The 21,529-nt window shown below is 42.5% G+C and overlaps 1 protein-coding gene across 4 annotated transcripts in view; it reads right to left on the minus strand.

The window, feature by feature from the left end:
* Positions 1-15,945, minus strand: part of prickle2b (prickle homolog 2b) — a 273,140-nt gene extending 257,195 nt beyond the window's left edge. The window contains exons 1-2 of one of the 4 annotated variants that reach the window (XM_048606542.1): positions 15,839-15,945; positions 14,069-14,219 (exon numbers count right to left, since the gene is read on the minus strand). The gene's annotated coding sequence lies outside the window, so the exon portion shown is untranslated. Of the gene's footprint in view, positions 1-14,068; positions 14,220-14,336; positions 14,694-14,753; positions 14,923-15,761; positions 15,786-15,838 lie in introns of those variants that run through there. The other 3 variants (XM_048606543.1, XM_048606541.1, XM_048606540.1) reach the window with 3 other exon arrangements.
* Between the last annotated feature and the right edge of the window lie 5,584 nt (positions 15,946-21,529).

The following is a 21,529-nucleotide window of genomic DNA, read 5'->3' on the forward strand; positions in this document are numbered from 1 at the left end:
GAGAGAGGTATTAGAGATGGTCCAGGTGAACTTAAGGTTGGGGTGGAAGGTGTTGGTGAAGTGGATGAACTGTTCGAGCTCCTCGTGGGAGCACGAGGCGGCGCCGATACAGTCATCAATGTAACGGAGGAAGAGGTGGGGTTTAGGGCCAGTGTAGCTACGGAAGAGGGATTGTTCCACGTAACCTACAAAGAGGCAGGCATAGCTTGGGCCCATGCGGGTACCCATGGCCACCCTCTTTGTCTGTAGGAAGTGGGAGGAATTGAAAGAGAAGTTGTGAGGGCGAGGACGAGTTCGGCTAAGCGGATGAGGGTGTCAGTGGAGGGGGACTGGTCAGGCCTGCGGGACAGGAAGAAGCGGAGGGCCTTTAGGCCATCTGAATGGGGAATGCAGGTGTATAGGGACTGGACGTCCATGGTAAAGATGAGGTGTTGGGGACCGGGGAATTGGAAGTTCTGAAGGAGGAGGAGGGCGTGGGTGGTGTCACGGACATAGGTCGGGAGTTCCTGGACCAAGGGGGAGAAAATGGAGTCCAGATAGTTGGAGATAAGTTCGGTGGGGCAGGAGCAGGCGGAGACAATGGGTCGACCAGGGCATTCAGGTTTGTGGATTTTGGGAAGGAGATAGAAGCGGGCGGTGCGGGGTTGGGGAACGATGAGGTTGGAGGCCGTGGGTAGGACGTCACCTGAGGTGATGAGGTTGTGGATGGTTTGGGAGATGATGGTTTGGTGCTCGGGGGGTGGGGTCATGATCAGGGGGGCGGTAGGAGGAGTTGGAGAGTTGGTGTCTGGCCTCGGCGATGTAGAGGTCAGTGCGCCATACTACAACTGCGCCTCCCTTGTCCGCGGGTTTTATGGTGAGGTTGGGATGGGAGCAGAGGGCTGCACGTTCTGTGGGGGAGAGGTTGGAGTGGGTGAAAGGGGTGGAGATCATCCCCAATGTTTTCTGCCCATTTTGTCTTAGCTCCGCCCAAACTCATTCTCCATCTTGATGCTTCAAACAATGAACCCCTCTCACTAACGTGTAGATCCTGTCCTTTAATAACAGTGCTTCCACACCACCTTTCCTCTCTAACAATTCTTCCTGAGCGATGAAAATTTCTGAATACTTTGTTCCAAGTCCTGGTCACCCTGGACTCACATCTCCATGAAACCAATTAAATCAAACCCACTTTCTCCTTATTTGCACCTTCAAATCATTTCAGTGTTGAATTTCATTTGTTCTTGATTTGTTGAAATTCTCCTCAGCCTCGAACATCTTTACACCACCAATCCCCAGCCCTACTGTAAACTTCAAATTAATGAAAATCATGAGCAGTACTCGTATTAGAGGGGAGGCAATAGCCTAGTGGTATTATCACTGGACTGTTAATCCAGAGAGTTGGTAATGCTCTGGGGACCTGGGTTCAAACCTGCCACAGCAGCTGAATTTGAATTCAACAAATATCTGGAATTAAGAGTCTAATGATGACCGTGAATCCATTGCTGGTTGTTGGAAAAACCCATCTGGTTCACCAGTGTCCTTTAGGGAAGGAAACTCTTGATTGTCCTGAAGCCAACTTTAAACCAATTCTATCACTTGTTCTCTGATCCCACATTCTCTGACCTTATTCATGAGGCATTTTATTAAGGACATTTGAAAGTCCAGAAAATTGCATTTTCTGCATTACCCATAACTACCCAGTTACTTCAACAATTTCAATGAAAATGGTCAAGTAAGTGTTTCCCTTAAATCCAATGCTGACTTTGCATTATCATATTTCTCATAGATATTCTTCTACTCTCTCTCGTAAGCATTCCATGTTTATCCCAACACTGATGTTACGCTGACTCATCTGTAATTCCCCGGACATAATGAGTCCCCTTTTTTCATGTAGGAATTAGCTATTAAATAGCCCTCTGCCACTATACCATCTTCTTACAAATTATCACATCTGAGTAGAAATGTCTGATACTTCTGCTCTAGATTCTTTTAAAATACACAAACTGAATACGTTTGGGTTATCTTGAATTTAATTTGTTCAATACATATGTTCTCATTATTCAACTCACCATTCAATGGTAGATCTACCTTGTTCATCTCTTTTGTTAAGCAAAATAATTATTCAATATCTGACACCAATTATCATAAATAGTATTATACTGTCTATCTTGTAATGGTCCTATTTCCATCAAAAGCACCCCTTTCTAACTGATGTGTCTTTATGCTTATTTTTTTAAAACATTAAATGTGCTCTTATGTCTTTACTGATTCAGAGTTCCACTAGTATTGTTTGTCCTTTCCTTTTGGAAAAAAAAGTTACTTTTCCTGCGTTTTATTGAACACCATTTTCTACTGTTATTGTATGTAGTCATTTGTCAATGCTGTTCTCATTTTAGCTCTCCCCCAAACAAGTTCTATTCTCAGACCTCAAGCATTACTCCAACCTGTCAGCCTGGTTTTTGTCATCAAGTCCTTTGCAATCTTCTTAAAGTATATTATATTCATTATTGCTGAAATAGTTTCCTATTACTTCTCTTGCCTGTTCTGGCTCATTCCTTACTACTCAATCCAATCGTAAAATCACTGGTTGAGCTTTTCACATATTAGGTTACAACAGAATCCTATACATATTCTAAGAACTTCCATTTCCCCTTTAACGGCCTCCTCTGTTCAATTAATCAGAGTAGCTGCAATTTTCCATGCTTTATTTCTTAATTTCCAAATTTGTCTGCATATTTCTTCTTCTACCTTACAAAGCACCTAATTGTGGAAGGGAGGAACACAGCAGGCCAGGCAGCATCAGAGGAGCAGGAAAGTTGACGATTCGGGTCAGGACCCTTCTTCAGAAATGGGGAAGGGGAAGGGAGCTCAGAAATAAGGAGAGAAATAAGTGGATAAATAGATCAAAAGAAATAAATAGAAATAGACATGTGCATCCTGGGCTTCCTCCAGTGTCACAATGACAGCACCTGCAAACTGGAGGAGCAGCACCTCATATTCCACCTCAGGGGTCTACAGCCCAATGGCCGAAATGTAGATTTTACCAGTTTCAAAATCTCCCCACCCCCGGCCTCATCCCATGACCAACCCTACCTCTCATCCCCGCCTCCTTGACCTAACACAAACTGTCCATCTTCTCTCCCACCTATCTGCCCCTCCCACCTCACTGACCAATCCCCACCACTGCCTACCTGCGCCTACCTATCATCATCCCACCTAGCTTCCCCAGCCCCACCCACCCTCTTCTATTTATTTCTCAGCTCCCTTCCTCCTCCCCACTTGTGAGGAAGGCTCCTGACCCGAAACGTCAACTTTCCTGTTCCTCTGATGCTGCTTAGCCTGCTGTGTTCCTCAGCTCCACACTGCATTATCTCTGACTCCAGCAACAGCAGTTCTTACAATCATGCGGAACAACAAATCGGCTCAGCGAGCCAACCAACCTCAACATTCACAACCCGAGCTACAAATCTACTCCAAAATCTTACAATCTCTAATCGTGGAAGGAGTATGATGTATTTTCTATGACGGACACTTCGTTGGATGTATGCTGTTTCTTTTTCGTAGAGGAGACAGCAGCTGTCTGGACAATCTGTTCATAATTTGATCAAACAGGTAGTGGAAGGTATGCGAATAGAATTCCAGAGGATAGGGTCAAAATTACACAAGGTCCTGCTTCTTATGTTGAAGGAGGGAGAAAAATACTGCACACTGGAATCAGAAGAATTATGTGGGAACTGAATGCAAGCCTACTAGAATATGTTGAGGCAAGATGGAAGATGACTGTGAGCATTTATAAATACAAGTCAAGAAAAATAATTTTAACCAGATATAAATCACAATTGACATGGTATAATGTTGGGCTTAAAAATGATGTCATCAAACCAAGCCATTAAGAGTTAATCATTAAGGGATGAATGCTCATGGCAATCAGCAATTGAATAAAGTGGAAAAATACATGAAAATAGGTTTGGTGTAAAAACACAGCTTTGGCTGGAATGTAACTGCATTATCTTGATTGTGGAAACCATTCTTTATGTAATTAACAAGGAGCCACCTGGAGATTTGTTTTCAACTTGTTTCCTGCATGATGGAATGTCTGGAAAGTAGTGAAAGTACTACAAAATGGTGATACAGTATGTAAACAGAATAATATTAATATATCAGGGAGGTTGTCCTACTCATTGGACTGGGATCTGTGAGACCAGTGCCATGGAATCTGAGATAGAGCTCTAAGTCCCAGCTGTCCAAAGTCCACGGCATGAAGATAAGGTAATGACACTCATTAGTTTACACATGTATAAAGCAGTCTAAGCTACAGATTCACTCATTAGTTTGTCTTTGTATTAAGTAGATTCAGTTCAACTTCACTTCTGTCAGTCCAGGTTCTTCCATGCTCCCAACTTCTGGTTCATCTCCCAAAACTGTATTTATGTAATAAAGCATTAGAACTCCCTAGCAACATCAGCATATGCATTGAAAGGAAAGACCCCAAGAACATGGCTCATTTTTAACAGAGGTACAAACAATGACAATTAATGTTCTTTTGGTCTATCCTGTGGCTCATTAAAATGTACACGATCATCTGAGAAGGTCCATTAGCTTCAGGAGGGTGAGAAATCGCTGAAACATCAAGTATATTAGAAGTAAACCCTTTGTTATCTGGTGGTTGGCTTGGTATTTCAGAATTAATTTTTCTGCATTCCCACTGTTACACAGTTGGACCTTTGGAAGTCAGCATAGTGATAGTTTTTTTTCATGCACTTAAGGGGGAAGGTATATGTGAAGGGAATAGGTACTGAAAGATGTGGAATGACATCACCATACTCAAGATGAACCTATAACATTACTGGGATCTGGTCAATCTAAATTGAAACAGAACAGGAGCAGGAGTAGGCCATCTCCATTCACTGTAATCATGGCTAATCATACAAGTCAGTATCCTGTTCACACTTTCTCCCCATACCGTCTGATTTCTTTATCCCTAATGACAATATCTAATTCTTTCTTGAAAACATTTAATGTTTTAGCCACAACCACTTTGTGCCAGAAAGTGCTAATGTTTTAACGAAGATCTGTTATTTTAACGAAGGATTGCGTTGAAGTTGTTGGTTGGTTCGCCGAGCTGTCTGGTTTTCATGCACAGAAAGACATCAATTAGTTTCATTTGAAAACAATTTTGTTTTTAAAACTTCCAATTCCCCAGTCCCCAACACCTCATCTTTACCATGGACGTCCAGTCCCTATACACCTGCATTCCCCATGCAGATGGCCTAAAGGCCCTCCGCTTCTTCCTGTCCCGCAGGCCCGACCAGTCCCCGTTCAATGACACCCTCATCTGCTTAGCCGAACTCGTCCTCACCCTCAACAACTTCTCTTTCAATTCCTCCCACTTCCTACAGACAAAGGGGGTGGCCGTGGGTACCCGCATGGACCCAAGCTATACCTGCCTCTTTGTAGGTTACGTGGAACAATCCCTCTTCCGTAGCTACACTGGCCCTAAACCCCACCTCTTCCTCCATTACATTGATGACTGTATCAGCACCACCTTGTGCTCCCACGAGGAGCTCGAACAGTTCATCCACTTCACCAATACCTTCCACCCCAACCTTAAGTCCACCTGGACCATCTCTGATACCTCTCTCCCCTTCCTGGACCTCTGTGTTTCCATCTCCGGCAACCACCTGGAAACCGACATCCATTTCAAACCCACCGACTCCCACAGCTACCTAGAATACACCTCCTCCCACCCACCTTCCTGCAAAAATGCCATCCCCTATTCCCAACTCCTTTGCCTCCGCCGCATCTGCTCCCAGGATGAGGCATTCCACTCCCGTACATCTCAGATGTCCTCATTTGTCAAGGACCGCAACTTCCCCCCCACTCAATGGTCGAGAACGCCCTCGACCATGTCTCCCGCATTTCCCACAACTCATCCCTCACATCCCCTCCCCGCAATAACAACCAAAACAGAATCCCCCTCGTCCTCACGTACCACCCCATCAACCTCCGGATCCAACGCATCATCCTCCGACACTTCCGCCATCTGCAATCCGACCCCACCACCAAAGACATTTTTCCCTCCCCACCCTTATCTGCTTTCCAGAGGGACCACTCTCTCCGTGACTCCCTTGTCCGCTCCACACTCCCCTCCAGCCCAACCACACCTGGCACTTTTCCCTGCAACCGCAGGAAGTGTTACACCTGCCCCCTACACCTCTCTCCTCACCCCATCCCAGGCCCCAAGAAGACTTTCCACATCAAGCAGATGTTCACCTGCACATCTGCTAATGTGGTATATTGCATCCGCTGTTCCCGTTGTGGCCTCCTCTACATCAGGGAAACCAAGCGGAGGCTTGGGGACCGCTTTGCAGAACACCTACTCTCGGTTCGCACTAAACAACTGCATCTCCCAGTCGCGAGCCATTTCAACTCCCCCTCCCATTCCTCAGACGACATGTCCATCCTGGGCCTCCTGCAGTGCCACAACGATGCCACCCAAAGGTTGCAGGAACAGCACCTCATATTCCGCTTGGGAACCCTGCAGCCCAAGGGTATCAATGTGGACTTCACAAGCTTCAAAATCTCCCCTCCCCCTACCGCATCCCAAAACCAGCCCAACTTGTCTCCGCCTCCCTAACCTGTCCTTCCTCCCACCCCAAGCCCCACCCCCATCTCCTACCTACTAACCTCATCCCGCCCCTTTGACCTGTCTGTCCTCCCTGGACTGACCTATCTCCTCCCTACCTCCCCGCCTACACTCACCTTTACTGGCTCCATCCCCGCCTCTTTGACCTGTCTGTCTCCTCTCCACCTATCTTCTCCTCTATCCATCTTCTATCCGCCTCCCCCTCTCCCCCTCTCCCTATTTATTTCAGAACCCCCTTCCCCTCCCCCATTTCTGAAGAAGGGTCTGGGCCCAAAACGTTAGCCTTCCTGCTCCTCTGATGCTGCTTGGCCTGCTGTGTTCATCCCGCTCTACACCTTGTTATCTAAGGCATCAATTTGACTGGGACAAATTTACAGTCCTAGGACAAGCAAGACAAAATCAAGCATGAGAATTCCTGGAGGCCTGGTTTTCAACCACTGATGCAAGTAATAAACATGTTGAAATAGACCCCAACTACGTATCACTACGGTACAAAACCAGAAGCAAGACTGCCCACCATGACAGACCGGACCATATAAATTCAGAGCAGGACAGAACAACAGTGCTTCAGAGGCTACACAGTGCTGACGATGTCACCTAGAAGGGAGACGAAACATTTGCAAGAAAACCTGTCAGCTCGGTGAACCAACCAACAACTCCAGAAAAATGCTAAGTTCCAGTGCAGTATATCCTAATCCTTTATATTTTGCCACCTCAGATTCAATTGCTCGAGTTTGGATATGATTTTGAATTTAATCAGATTTTTCAAAATCAATTGATACAATAAATTATAAATAGCAAAGATTATAACCACAAGTCTGGGAGCTAGGGACAGTGGTAATGTCCCTTTCTCTGGGCAAGAAGGTCCAGATTCAAGTGCCACCTGCCAAGAGATGCATCATGATGTGTCTGAATCGGGTGACTAAAAATAGTTGGAATTCTGAGCACCACAACATAACAACTATACTTAATTTCTGTACCAGCATTTGAAAATCCATCAATGACCTTACATTCTTTACAAATACTGTTATGAAAAAGTGGGATACTGAAAAGTCTAGAATACCACTGTTGTGATTACTATGTGCCAAACTCCTGCTATTAATTAGCTGTCCAGAAATCAAGTGACTTCTGTGTGACTGATATTTTTGCTTTGTTGAAAATGACCCTTAATTTTAAACTTACATCATGTTAAAATTATGTTTACAATATTTGTAAGGAGATGGTAAAGTCATTAGGCCAGCAATCCACACACCCAGGCTTATTTTGCGAAGATACAAATTCAAATCCCACAGCAATTCAAATTTAAATTTAAATTCAATGCTGGAATTTAAATTCAATTAATTAAAAAGAAATCTGGAATTGAAGGCTAGTTTGTGTAGTCATAATACTACTTTTGATTGTAATAAAAGCCCAGCTGGTTCACTACTGTCCTTTAGGAAATTTGACATCCTTACCAGATCTGGCCTATATGTAGTTGACTTGACTGTCCCTTAAGAGATGGGCAACAAATGCTGAGTTTGCCAGCATTTGCCAGTTGACTTCAATGAATTAAAACAAAAATGCTTGTTAGCAAACATTTAGAATAAACTAAGTTCCCCAATCTTAATTTCCATCCGATTGTTCCTGAAGATGTACATTGCCAAATACCAATTTTGCACATCAGTGTTGTCATTTTCTATAAAACACTCCCTTGACTGAGATGGCCAAATTATCAATGTATTGTTCAGAGAAGTTAAATGTGAAATATGTTTCATTCATGTTATATTGAGGAGCGACAAGGATCATGAAAAAAAACTGCTGCTCTGAATAGTATCAAGGCATATGTGGGATAGATTCAAAGTGGCCAAGAGACAGTTGCGCAGGCGGCAGTTATGTCTCTTTCTACTCATACTTTAACCAAAAGGATAGAGAAAACTGCTCCAGAGTATAATTGTGGTGATATAACCATCAATGCAACATCTCAAATCTTAAAATCTACTTTGAAAAATGTCTGTTTTAAATAAATATAATATACACTTTTGTACAGGGCCAAGAGCACAAGATATGTGAAAGTGGCAAATTCTATAGCCAAACCAAAAATAAAGGAATAATTGAGATTGGCTGGGTTAAATAATTCTGTTGGTTTTTCTGAGCTGGAAACAAATCCTTTTTTTATGAATTAGTCTAAAATATCCCAATGTGATTAATATAGCAGCAGGAAATTTATTTTCAAAAAGTGTTATTTGCTTTTCAATCTTAAAAAAAACTAATTTTGACATGTGACATTAGCATACCAGAGAGCAGTTATATCTATAATCACACCAGTATTTTAAATGCAAACATAATGATTTAGACAATGTGACTGAATTTGAATTGTGATTATAATTTGCAACATATAAAGTCTTGTCTATGGAGAGATGTCTGATATAAATAGATGACTAATAGTGTATCAGAAAAATTAATTTAAATTTTTTACTCACATCAAATATTACAAGTGTTCCAATTTCTGAAATAAGTATAATCAATCTGAGCTACCAGGAAACAGACAAAAATAAATAAAAACAAATGGAGAAGCTACTGCAAAACCCAAGGGAAGTAGAGACGTGGCTGGAAAGTGTACAGCGAGTGAAACCTGCTTGGCAGTTTCTGAAGCCTAGAAAACTGAACTAGACAACCAAGGCAACTAAATAATTTAAGGCATGAAAACCACTGTTTAGTGGGCATGGTTACAACTGCAAAGTGCTAGTTATTAGAAACAAAACTGGCATTGGAGGAGAGCTGATACTAAAGGAGAAATAGTTATAATAGTTTATATTTATTGAATTCTTGGAGCAATGACCTCACTAGAAAAGAATTGTGGATTTTGTAAAGTTTTAGTGAAATACATTTTAAATTTAAGAACAAGAAAGAGAAGTAAACCATACAGCTTGCTCCACATTCAACATCAAAGCAGATCATTGGTCTTAACTCCACTTTTCTGCCTCTCCCCATACACCTCAATTCCCTGACACTTAAAATCCAAATGTGTTTGAAACACAGACAGCATAGTTAGAGCCGTACAGCACGGAAACAGACCCTTCGATCAAACCAGTCCATGCTGAAATAATCCCAAACTAAACTAGTCCCACCTGCCTGCTCCTGGCCCATATACCTCCAAACATTTCTTATTCATGTACTTATCCAAGTATCTTTTAAACATGTAACTGTACCCACATCCACCACTTCCTCTGGAAGTTCATTCCATACACGAGCAAACCAGTCCATGTAAAAATGTTGTTCCTCATGTCTTTTTAAAATCTTTCTCCTTCCACCTTAAAAATATGCTACCTAGTCTTGAAATCCCTCACCCTAGGGAAAACTGTCATTCACCTTATCTATACATAATTTATAAAAACTTCTAAAGGTCACCCCTCAAATTCCTACCCTCCAGTGAAAAGAGTCCCAGCTTATCTGGCCTCTCCTTATAACTCAAACCCTCCATTCCTGGCAACAGCCTGGTAAATTTTTTTGAACCCTTTCCAGCTTAATAATATCTTTCCTATAACAGGGTGATCAGGACTGGACACAGTACTCCAGAAAGAGGACGTCAGTGACGTCCTCTACAGCCTTAGCATGACATTCCCAACTCCTATACTCATTAGGTCTGAGTAACAAAAGCAAGCATGCTAAACACCTTCTTAACAACCCTGCCCACGTGATGCAAACTTCAAAGAATTATGTACCGGAATCCCAAGGTCTCTGTTCCACTACATTACTCAAGGCCCTACTTCTAATGTAGAAGTCCTGCCCTTGTTTGTTCTACCAAAACGCAATACCTTACATTTATCTAAATTAAACTCCATTACAACCCTCTACGGTAAAGAATTCCAAAAATTAACAATTCTAGTGAAGAAACTTCTCATCTCAATAATAGAAACAGAACATACCAGGAACAGACCATCCATCTCTTCATGCCTGCTTTGCGATTTGACAAGACCGTGGCTGATATGATCATGATCTCAACTCCATTTCCCTGACTGCCCTTGGAACCTGAGACTCCTTTGTCCATCAAACTATTTATCTATAAAATTCAATGACTCATAATCTAAATGATCAGTGCTGTATTCCAAGATGGTGTCCTCTTCTTCTAGATCCCCTAGCTAGTGGCAACCACCTGTGTCTTCCCTGTCATGATCCTTCAGAATCTAGCATATTTCAAGAAGACCACCTCACATTCTTCTAAACTCCAGAGCCTACAGGCCTAAATTTTCCTACCATCTCATGACAGAGCAGCACACTCCTCCCATGAACAAATCTGGTGGTACTTCACTGTACTGCCTGCAATGCAAGTAGATCCTTCCTAAAGCATGGAGATCAAAACCCACATAGTAATCCAGGTGCAGTCTCACTAACACCTTGTGCAACTGTAGTAACTCTTCCTTGTTCTTCTCTCCTAACTAACTTGCAGAAAAGGCTAACATGTTATTTGCCTTCCTACTTGCTAGATAAAACACATATGCCAATTTTGTGTTCCAGTTTCTACTTGTTTTATTATCGTCAAAATAAATAATCACATTATACTACATCTGCAATCCTGTTGCTCGCTCATTTAACCTGCACATATTTCTACAGTGTCTGTGCCCTCCTCACGGGCTTGTATTCTCACCTCAATTTGCATCATCTGTAAACCTTGATTCTTTACTCTTAGTTTCTTTGCCCATGTCATTCATAGAGATTGTTAGACTTAAATCCTACCACAATCATATTTAGGTAAATTATGTGTGTCAGGTTGAGGTCTTTTGGGACATAAAACTTATTCATGAAAGCAAATGTAAAGCATTAAACTTGTTTGCACTGCAGAAAAGAGAAAATGATCTAGAGCTTAAAAATTTTGAGGCAGTTAATATACTTAAATGAAGTTTCGATTTCTAACTGCACAGAGCTACAGGATTCAGCAGTGACCAAGAAGACAGGTGAAGGCAGAGCGGCAGACATTGTCTACGTGGACTTTAGCAAGGCTTTCTACAAGGTTCTGCATGGCAGACTGGTTAGTAAGGTTAGATCACAGGAGATCCAGGGAGAGCTAGCCTATTGGATACAAAATTGGTTTGATGGTAATGACAAAGGGTGGCAGTACAGGGTTGTTGTTTAGACTGAAGGCCTATGACCAGAGGTATGCCGCAAGGATCAGTGCTGAGTCCACTGCTGTCCGTCCTTTATATAAACAATTGGGATGAGAATACAGGAGGCATGGTTAGTAAGCTTGTGGATGACACCAAAATTGGTGATATAGTGGACAGAAGTTTATCTAAGAGTACAACTTGATCCACTGAGTCGAGGAATGGCAGATGGAGGTTAATTCAGATGAATCCGAGGTGTTGCATTTTGGCAAGACAAACCAGGGCAGGACTTATATGGTTATTGGTAGGGCCCTGGGAAGCGTTGTCAAACAGAGACCTGTACACAGGTAGACAGGGTGGTGAAGGCGGCATTTGGCACGTCTGTCTTCATTGGTCTGAGCATTGAGTACAGGAGAAGTTAGATAGGCCGAGACTTTTTGCTCTAGAGCGTAGGAGGCCGAGGGATGACCTTATAGGGGTTTATAAATTCATGAGGGGCAAAAATAAGGTGAATAGCCAAGGTCATTTTCCCCAGGGTTTGGGAGTCCAGAACTAGAGGCCATAGGTTTAAGGTGAGAGGGCAAGATTTAAAAGGAACCTGGGGCAACATTTTCACACAACTTGGCCTAAATTTGGAATAAGCTGCCAAAGAAAGTGGTAGACACAGATAAAATTACAACATTTGATGGACATTTGGATAGGTACATCGATAGGGAAAGTATAGAGAGATAATGGCCAAATACAGGCAAATAGAACTGATTCAGTTTAGGAAACCTGGTCAGCATGGATGAGTTGGGTCAAAATTAATAATTCTACACACACACACACACAAAAGGAATTCCACCCATCAGAGCTCACATTCAGGACAAGTTTTTGCCCAGTATAATTATTTCTCATCATTGTCCTTTTATTCTTCCATGTCTCTCAAGTTTGTTCCAAGTTTCCCTCAAATATGTTAATACTTATCTGCTTAAAAAGCCGATCTAGCACTATACAAGGAAAATTCTCCTAAATTCTTTACTGATTTATTAGCAGCTATTTTATACTTATGCCCAATTGCTGTGGGCTGATTTATCAGTAATTTTAATTTTAAAGTTGTATCATGTCTGATAATTGTAGATATTTTTAAATAAACCTATTCAGATATGCTGTGACACACTTCTAAAGCATGTAGCACTTGAACTCAGAGCTTCACGGCTCAGAGTTAGAGATACAACCACCGTGCCAAAAATGCCATTTAGGTAGAGACACTTTATTAATGTACAATATTTAATTGCATAGAAGTGGTGGGCAATAACCAGGCATTCATTGTTCCTCCTACAAGAAAAACTCTAAGTGAGACATCATCTATGGAGATTAACATCGCAAACTTTCAACAAAACCCACTGCTTCTGAAGACTATTCGTCCACAGGCCAGTACTTTGTTAGGCATTGGGAGGTCTTATCTACCTGCTGTGATACTCTTAGTGATGGATGTCTCTGTTTTCCCAGATCTTTGTTCCTCCACCCCATTTAGTGTCTTATTGTCTAGTAAATAGAAGAATTAAATTTCAGAATGGTTCCTGAGCTGCTGGGATACACAAGTTTTATTGTGATAAACAACAGGCTATTATTAACAAAAGTGTTTCAAAATGCTGATTTGTAATTCTGGAAAATCAGGGAATACTAGTTTATTTGGGGAATAAAAGGAGTGCATTGTAGACTATACTGTAAGGGAGGAAGCAGTGTAGTGGCAATTTCGTTGGTCTAGAAACCTGTGGGGGCCAGCAACACACGTCTCCCCACACCCCTCCTTTCATGAACTGCACAAGGGATAAATGTGAAAATAATTAATTCACCCCTCTGTAATTCGTAATTCATTCCAAATTCATACCTAACAATGCTCTTTTTGACGTCTTTCAAAACATCAAAATGAGAATTTCTCGAACGTTAAAAACATTTCAATTCTATAAACCGCAGTTTGTTGCAAAGCATTCTGTTGAAGATAAAATCATGTGCCCTTAAACCTGACAGTTACATGGTTTTGATTTACGAAGCGGGCAACACACCACTCCCAATTCCTGGTTACAAACCTGCTGGATCCTTCTTAAAATGATGAGGAGGGGAAAGAAAACATTCTAATTCACCAATGAAGGCTTATTCCAAAGAGAGAAAAAAATCATGTTTTACTCCGTGCAAAAATACAATCAAAACATTTGATTCGAACATACAGGTCTTTTAGCATTTGGAGGAGGGGGGGGGGGGGGGGGAATCGCAGCTCCACCAGTCACGTTGCACCGTAAACGGGGTGGATGGGGGTTACAGGTACAGCCAGAAATCCCCCCGGATGCTAAACTGTCACCGAGACAACATCAACACAAACCTGAAAACAGCCGAGTTTAACGACAGTCACGTTGGGTCAGCGCCTTGACAGATTAAAAGAGAGCTGAACCTTTTATACCCCCGATTCTTCAAAGGGAATGGGCAGCTTCACTCCGGAAGGACCGATGTCTCTCCGACAGAAAACCCAAAGGCTGCGGCAACCGGGGGGAGGAAAGACACAGAGAGAGACATTTAAACACGATATATTTCGCAGCGAATGCCGTTATGGTTGGGATGCAGCGACCGTTACAGCACCGGCTGGGACCTACCTGTGGGCGCGGCGCGAGCTGAAGGACGGCGCGCGGCCGGCTAGCAAAGCGGGGAAGAGGGAGGCACGCGCTCGCACCACGTGCCGACCGCCTCCACCTCCACCCCAACCCCGCGCGCGTCACACGAAGCAGCACCTGAGGCAGCGCTGCACTCCCACAGTTACATAACCTGCAACCTCCCACACTCCAAATATACAACAGCAACTGCATCTGTCAGCAAACTCTCTACGTTCTCTCCCACACTGTATCTTCGATACATCGGGGCAAACAACCAGCGACGCATCTTCCTGTCCGCGTCCTTTTAGCACTGCACACGGGCACTGCGGAACATATTGAAGACCGTACTCAAGCGTATCGGTCTTTTTTTTAATATAAGCATCCCGGTGCAATGGAAACCGGTACCCGCTTTTCTTTTACCGTCGCACATCCGATTTAAGACTTCGATTCGAGCAATATCACCTTCCCCAGTGATTGAATAACGAGTGAAAATGCGCTATATCTCTCACGACTGTGAGTGACATGACTTTGGAACAGGCACCTAGCCGTAGTGCTGGATTCAGGCATAAACTAAGCTACAGTTTCGGGTCTCTGAATACGGGAACAAATACTGAATTTCGAGTTTTACATAATCGATTAAAAATAAAGGTGACGTCAAAAAGACATTTTTGTTCTGTTATGTCAAAATATACTTGTATGGTTACATAATTATTGGAGCACTTCTGCGTGTATGTGCTACCAGCCTCCATTCAAGAAATACACAATTCAAACTCGCACGTTCCTATGAACCGCCGCACAACCACAAGAGGTCAAAAACACCTCCATAGCACCGCTCCTTTCTCTTCATCTCCGACATTCACATGTTTAATTTAGGTATTTCCGATCGCCTAAATAAAAGTGACTTATATGGTTTTTAAAGGCGTTAAAATATACTTTTTTTAAAAATTGAATTTTAAAAGACATTCCTTTAAAAAGACCAAAAAAAACTAATAAAACGTGAAGAAAACAATTCCCTCCTTGACACCAGGTATATAAAAATAGTGAATTATATGCATTGTATTTTTTTCTTTTACATAAAGGATTGGATTTTAAAAAATCAAGAATTTGTTTCTCATTATCGAGGACTGTTAAAATAAAGAGAGCTTTTGAAAGTGAATGTCAGACGAGAAAAAGACGCAACAGCTTGAAAGTTGACAATTATTTCACTGCAATAAGGGAGGCAGCCTCATACTCAATCGAGGCAGTTCCACGTACAGCTTCCACCTCTTCTGTTAGGATTCATGATGAAGATATGAATGTGACTACTACAGCTGAGAATGTGGTAGAGCCTGAAATCCCCTAGGACCGGCAGAGGAGGTCATGACACTGGCCCACGCCAACTTGGACAAACTTGGGTCAGTACAGTCTCAGCCATCTGGAGGAACTCACAGCAATGTAAGAAAAAGGTCAATGACAATCTCCATTCCACCAGTGTAACTGCCATCATCTTCTCCCTGATAACTCACACTCAGTTTATCTCTGATACTATTCCCACTTCTCATCAAGACTTATCCTGTACAACGCTTGCTATTACGTGCCACATCTTCTCTTGCTTGCAGTCACCCACCCCAACCCACTAATCAATCCTTCATGTCCTCTGCAGCTCAGTCACGTGGGCTACCCCCACACATGTATCAAAATAACAGCTGTTCCACCCACTTTCGCCTCCTTTAAAACCAGCCTCGCTCATTCTGGAAGGAGAACAGCCCACAATAAGGCCGGAAGAGTCAAAACAAATAGCGTACTGCCTGCATTTGACTCCTTACCCCTTATGAGGTATAACATTGAAATGCATAAACATACTGTAAGTGGTTAGGAGATATGCCATGAGTGTTATTAGAGGCTAGCATATGTTGGATGCCAATATCCATGGACATAGGTTTTGTGGGTCTGATGCCCATGAACCGTGCTCTGAATGTTTTTGCCTGGTGTCCATTATGGAGGTCCTTTGGAGCAAACAGCAAGCTGACATCACCATGTACCTGCTCTGATGCCCAGGTCAAGAATTCTCAGTGTCCAGTTTGTGTGATGCATTTTGGTAAGATAAGGAACGGAGTATTAATTAGGTCAATCATGCTGTTAATTAGGCATTTGACAAGCGACAATTCCTCTTGATTGTTAACTCATTGTTGCTTAGTGAGGAACGTGCTCTTAGTGAAAACACTGCTCAGCAATGCATAAAAGATAGAAGTGGCCCCCAGTATTAAGCTAGGCCTGGCTGGACTTCTCACATGATACTACAGCAATTCTCACTTGGCCGACATCATTCAGGCTCCTATAAAATTCCACTCAGTTTCTTACAGAAAGGAGATTGTTCAGAACAATTACAGGCGTTATATTTCAATAGCTTCCTCAGAGATGGTAAGAACTAATGATGCTGGAGTCAGAGATAACACAGTCTGGAGCTGGAGGAAAACAGCGGGCCAGGCAGCATCAGAGGATCCGAAACGTCAGCTTTCCTGCTCCTCTGATGCTGCCTGGCCTGCTGTGTTCCTCCAGCTCCACACTCTGTTATCTATATTTCAATAGCTTGATTTGTTTTGTTTTGTTTTTATTTCTTCTGTAATAAACTTGTATTTTATTGTTAAAGTCAAATCTGCATCCTGTGTGCTTATGTTTCAATGAAAGACTGCCACATTAAAAAAAATTATGTATCAAGCCAGATTTTATTCTGGAATCTGACTTGTCCCATAGCAACATCATTTGGGAACATAACAAATGGGGCTCTTGCCAGATCTGAGTTTGTTGAATTTCAGAGGCATTTGTGTCTCTTTTAAAGAAATGAGTATTTAGAGGTTCTAAACATAAAATGGCTGGATTGTGGTGACATTTATTGCATTTACTGGAAATTTGTTCTGAAATTCAGCCTTGTCATGGCTCGTTTAACAATTTTGTTAATTAAAGGCAGAATATTTGAATGGATGCAAGAATGTCAGAGTGCCATTTGCAACTGTGCTGAAAAACACTCCAATTTTAGCAGTGTCAAATTATGGGAAGCCATTCAAATTGGCTATTGATGCTAATGACATTGATATGATTGCCGTTTTAGTACAAGAAATGAAATAAACATCGAGTGACCCGTCAGTTGTTTGTCAAAGAAGTTGACTGCCTGTCAACAGAAATATTCAATAGTTGAGAAAAAGACATTGAGTCTTGTATAGGCGCTGCATTATTTTGAAATGTATACATGTACAAAAAATGACAGTTATTCAGATGATAGTCTTTGCTTTTATTTGGAAAAAAGTTGTGACAACAATTTACGTTGTTTTGGTGGACCTTAATCATCCAGTCAAACAACATAAAAATTAGTTGTACATGGAAAAGAAAGTGTTATAACACACACATTAACAAGAGCACACATGAAAAAAATTGAGTCCTGTGATCCAAATAGATTTATGTAAAGTATGGTTGCCATGTAACTCATTGTATGCTTAATGTCAATATATTACTACTGATAATGGGACATAGAAATATTAATATAATCATTTTGAAGGAAATAAAAATGTCTCTTAAAAACACATTTTCATTCTTCTTTGAGGGAGGTCTTATCAAAGGTCTATTTTATACAAGTTATGATCATCTATCAAGATAGATTTAATTCTGGGATCTGACTTGTCCCAGCAGTGACATCACCTGAGTTCATAACAATGGGCTGAAGTTTACCAAAATTAGCTAAGTATCAATTTCAGGGAGGGTTTCTCTCTGTGAGCTGTGGTGACTTTTCTCATACTATTCTCTGCAGCTCATCTCTTTAGCAATGTATCACACTGCATTGGTGCCCCACTCATACTGTTTTGCACTCGGCAATGAGGGAAGTACTTGCCACTGTTGGGATCTCCTGGGATTCCTGGAGCAGGTGCAATGACAAGCTGGGCAATAGGTCAAGTGCTGCTGGTGAAGACCTGGCCTTCACAGTATAAGTGATGGGAGGGGAACAAGAAAAGAAATGTGTCTGAGGGTACATGGATGACATGGCTGGCATTTCATTGCAAATACAAGCTCACTTTAACAAATGTATTGCTATTTTACATCATCACCTGTCTGATCAACAGTCATTGTGAATTCAACAATAAGAACCAATCTATCCAGGTTTCCCATCCTTGCATTATTCCATCTTCCTACTGTCTAAAGGGAGTGCTACTATTTCCCCAATGTCCAGTGTAACATAACATATTCTCATTGTTCAATGTAGGAGCATCACAAACTGGAAAGCATTCAAACCATCACTTATATTAAGCAATAGCAAAAGCAAAGAGAAAAAAGAATAGCTGCATTTGTTACTGGGTAAAGACAGGTCCTGCTTGCCTGTCCATCAACAACAAATTTTCAGTAATGAATGACCATTGCATCTTGCGGCTTACATCTATTGGAACTGGATATTTTCTGAAGAAGGGTCCCGACCTGAAACATCAACTTTCCTGTTCCTCTGATACTGCCTGGCCTGCTGTGTTCTTCCAGCTCCACACTGTGTTGTCTCTGACTCCAGCATCTGCAGATCTTGCTATCTCTGGTTAATTAAGTCCTGGCAGCATCTGTGAAGAAAAAATCTAAGTTAATGTTTTGGGTCCAGTGACCCTTCCTCTGACCCTTCCACAGAACCTTCTGAGGGAGGGTCACCGGACCCGAAACATTAACTCTGATCTTTTCTTCACAGATGCCGCCAGACCTGCTGAGCTTTTCCAGAAACTTCTGTTTTTATTCCTGATTTACAGCATTCACAGTTCTTTCAGTTTTTATTAATTAAGTCCTGTCTGGCTTGTTGCACTTTGCACCACAGAGCTGTGTCATGCAGAACATGATATTCCTCCTGTTCAATGCTTTCAACTTCCTTCTTGGAAGATTGTGCAGCTCGTTCAACTCTTCAGCATCCATCATATCCCCTTTTTGCCTGGTCCAGTTGTGCAGAGTATAGCATTCCAGGATTATGCAGCATACTCTGTCTGGAGAGTACTACAAGTGCCCTCCAGAGTAATTGAAACATCAAAACATCATCTTCAACTGGTGTGACATTTGGTCCATGGTGGAAGGGCTGCACTGTATTTATTTTTGGTCTCAGGGTGTTACGTCAAGGAGTCATCAGCTATTGTTGCAGAGGCTAGCACTTGTTTCCCAGTGACCATTCTTGTAAGGCATCTTGTGATTGAAACAAAGCAGGAACATGGGATCCCTCAAGGATATAAATATTGTGACAGCTCCCAGGGTACTTGGCACAGAGTTCTAAGATGTGGAACCATAATCATCACAAAGTACAATGATGAATGCAGCTCAAGCCACGTCATGCAAATATGTTAGGAGATTGTGTGTACTATGTGATTACTGATATTTTGTGCCCTAACCCTCACATCATCCAAGAGTGTCAGCACTGCCTATAAAAACATAGAGTCATGGAATCATACAACACAGAAACAAACCCTTCGGTCCAACCAGTCCATGCAGACCATAATCCCAAACTAAACTAGTTCCACCTGCCTACGCTTAACCCATATCTCTCCAAACATTTCCTGTTCATGTACTATACATGTTGATAAATACTTAGTCAAAGAAATGTAAGATTCTGTCCTAAGTGTGAGGCACATTGAATTTGAAACTCTGAAATTTCTTAATCATTTCTTACCAAATTTGCGACTTTAACTATCAACCCAATGATGAGTATCTCCATCCCATTTTAACACAGACTATTCCTGGACAAACTCACTGTTCATCAGGCATCTGCCACAGACCAGCATTCCTTGCAGCTGCACCATATTCAAGAGCCATGACTGCACCTGGAGGAGTACTAGCATCTGCCCTGATCATCACTGGTGATTGATGGAGATTACTGAGAAGAGTAAATGGGCACTGAGGTTCTCTGACTGGGAACTAGAGGTCATGGTTGAGGGGGCAGTGCAGAGGAAGGCCATGCTCTTCCCGGAGGACATACTGAAGAGGCTAAGCCACCATACAATGTCTGCCTGGTTAGTGATCATTAATCTGGGTCAGTGCCCTGTTCAGGTTCAGAGGACTGGGCAGTAATGCTGAAAGAACATCAATGACTTTCTCTGTGCCACCAAGACAAGTGCCATACTCTGATCTCTGCTGCTTCATATTTACTCCAACCCTGCTCATGCACTCACGTTCCAATAAAGCTACTGCTCTGGCATGCCATCTGTGGTATGCAACATTTTCCTTCACTTGTTTCCCTTGCCCCAGTCCTTGCGCTGACCACCGCCCCCCCCATTCCCTTCAAACAGCTGAATACCTTTTTCACACATGCACCAACAGTCCTGGCATTCACATTTGTCTAACTCATTCAGCACCCCCTTAAGGCATGACAGGAGAAGTCATTCCACAACAGGGCAGATTTCAGAGTCCTTACCCCCCATGAGTAGAGGATAAGTGCCCTAACTGAAGATGATCAGAACTGGTTCTGTAGAGACGCAGAGACATCCATGTCCTGGCTACTGAGTAAGTATCACTTATAGTAACACTGAAACACCCACATTTGCTAGGTGTTCAGTATGCTGTTTTTGGAACGACCTCTAAACATTGGTCACAATGCTTTTGTCTTTTGCTTCTTACAGCTACAGCCAGTGTGCCGAGCATTTCAACCAAGAGCTTATCACCTCTCCCAAAGGAGATTTCCTTGACCTCAGGGGAAGAGAACTTTCAGTGCATGGAGGAACCATCAGCAAGGTTGCCCATTGAAACCCCACAGCAACAATGAAATGTCGGTGGACTCAATATGCAAAGAGAATATGGTATGGGAGGCTGGTGAGGCACACCCACAGCTGTGCAGAAACGTAGGGGAGAAATTCGCCAGTCCACTGGTGGTCTTGGGAATGAGTGACAGACATCATGGACATGGTCAGAGACAAGCAAGAACAGAAGGCAGGCGTTCAGGATGCTTCAGCTATCCTCAAAGAGAAACTAAAATGATGCAACCAGTCCACCAAATGTCTGATTGCCTCCATTGACAGGTTGGCAGCTGCGATGGAGAGATGGGCCTATCACTTGGGACTGAAGTCAGGGCAGGAGTGGGTCAGGGAGCCTTGCCATGGTCTAGGTGTCAAGTCCTATAATGAAGACAGGCATGGCAGGAGGCACTGAGCTGTTGGAGGAAAAGGTACATACAGATCCCTGGGCCTGTGCAGATTCAGGAGAGACTGAAGGTGACCAGA

This window comes from Rhincodon typus, chromosome 16 (genome assembly GCF_021869965.1).
Source record: "Rhincodon typus isolate 14 chromosome 16, sRhiTyp1.1, whole genome shotgun sequence".
Taxonomy (NCBI): Eukaryota; Metazoa; Chordata; class Chondrichthyes; order Orectolobiformes; family Rhincodontidae; genus Rhincodon; species Rhincodon typus.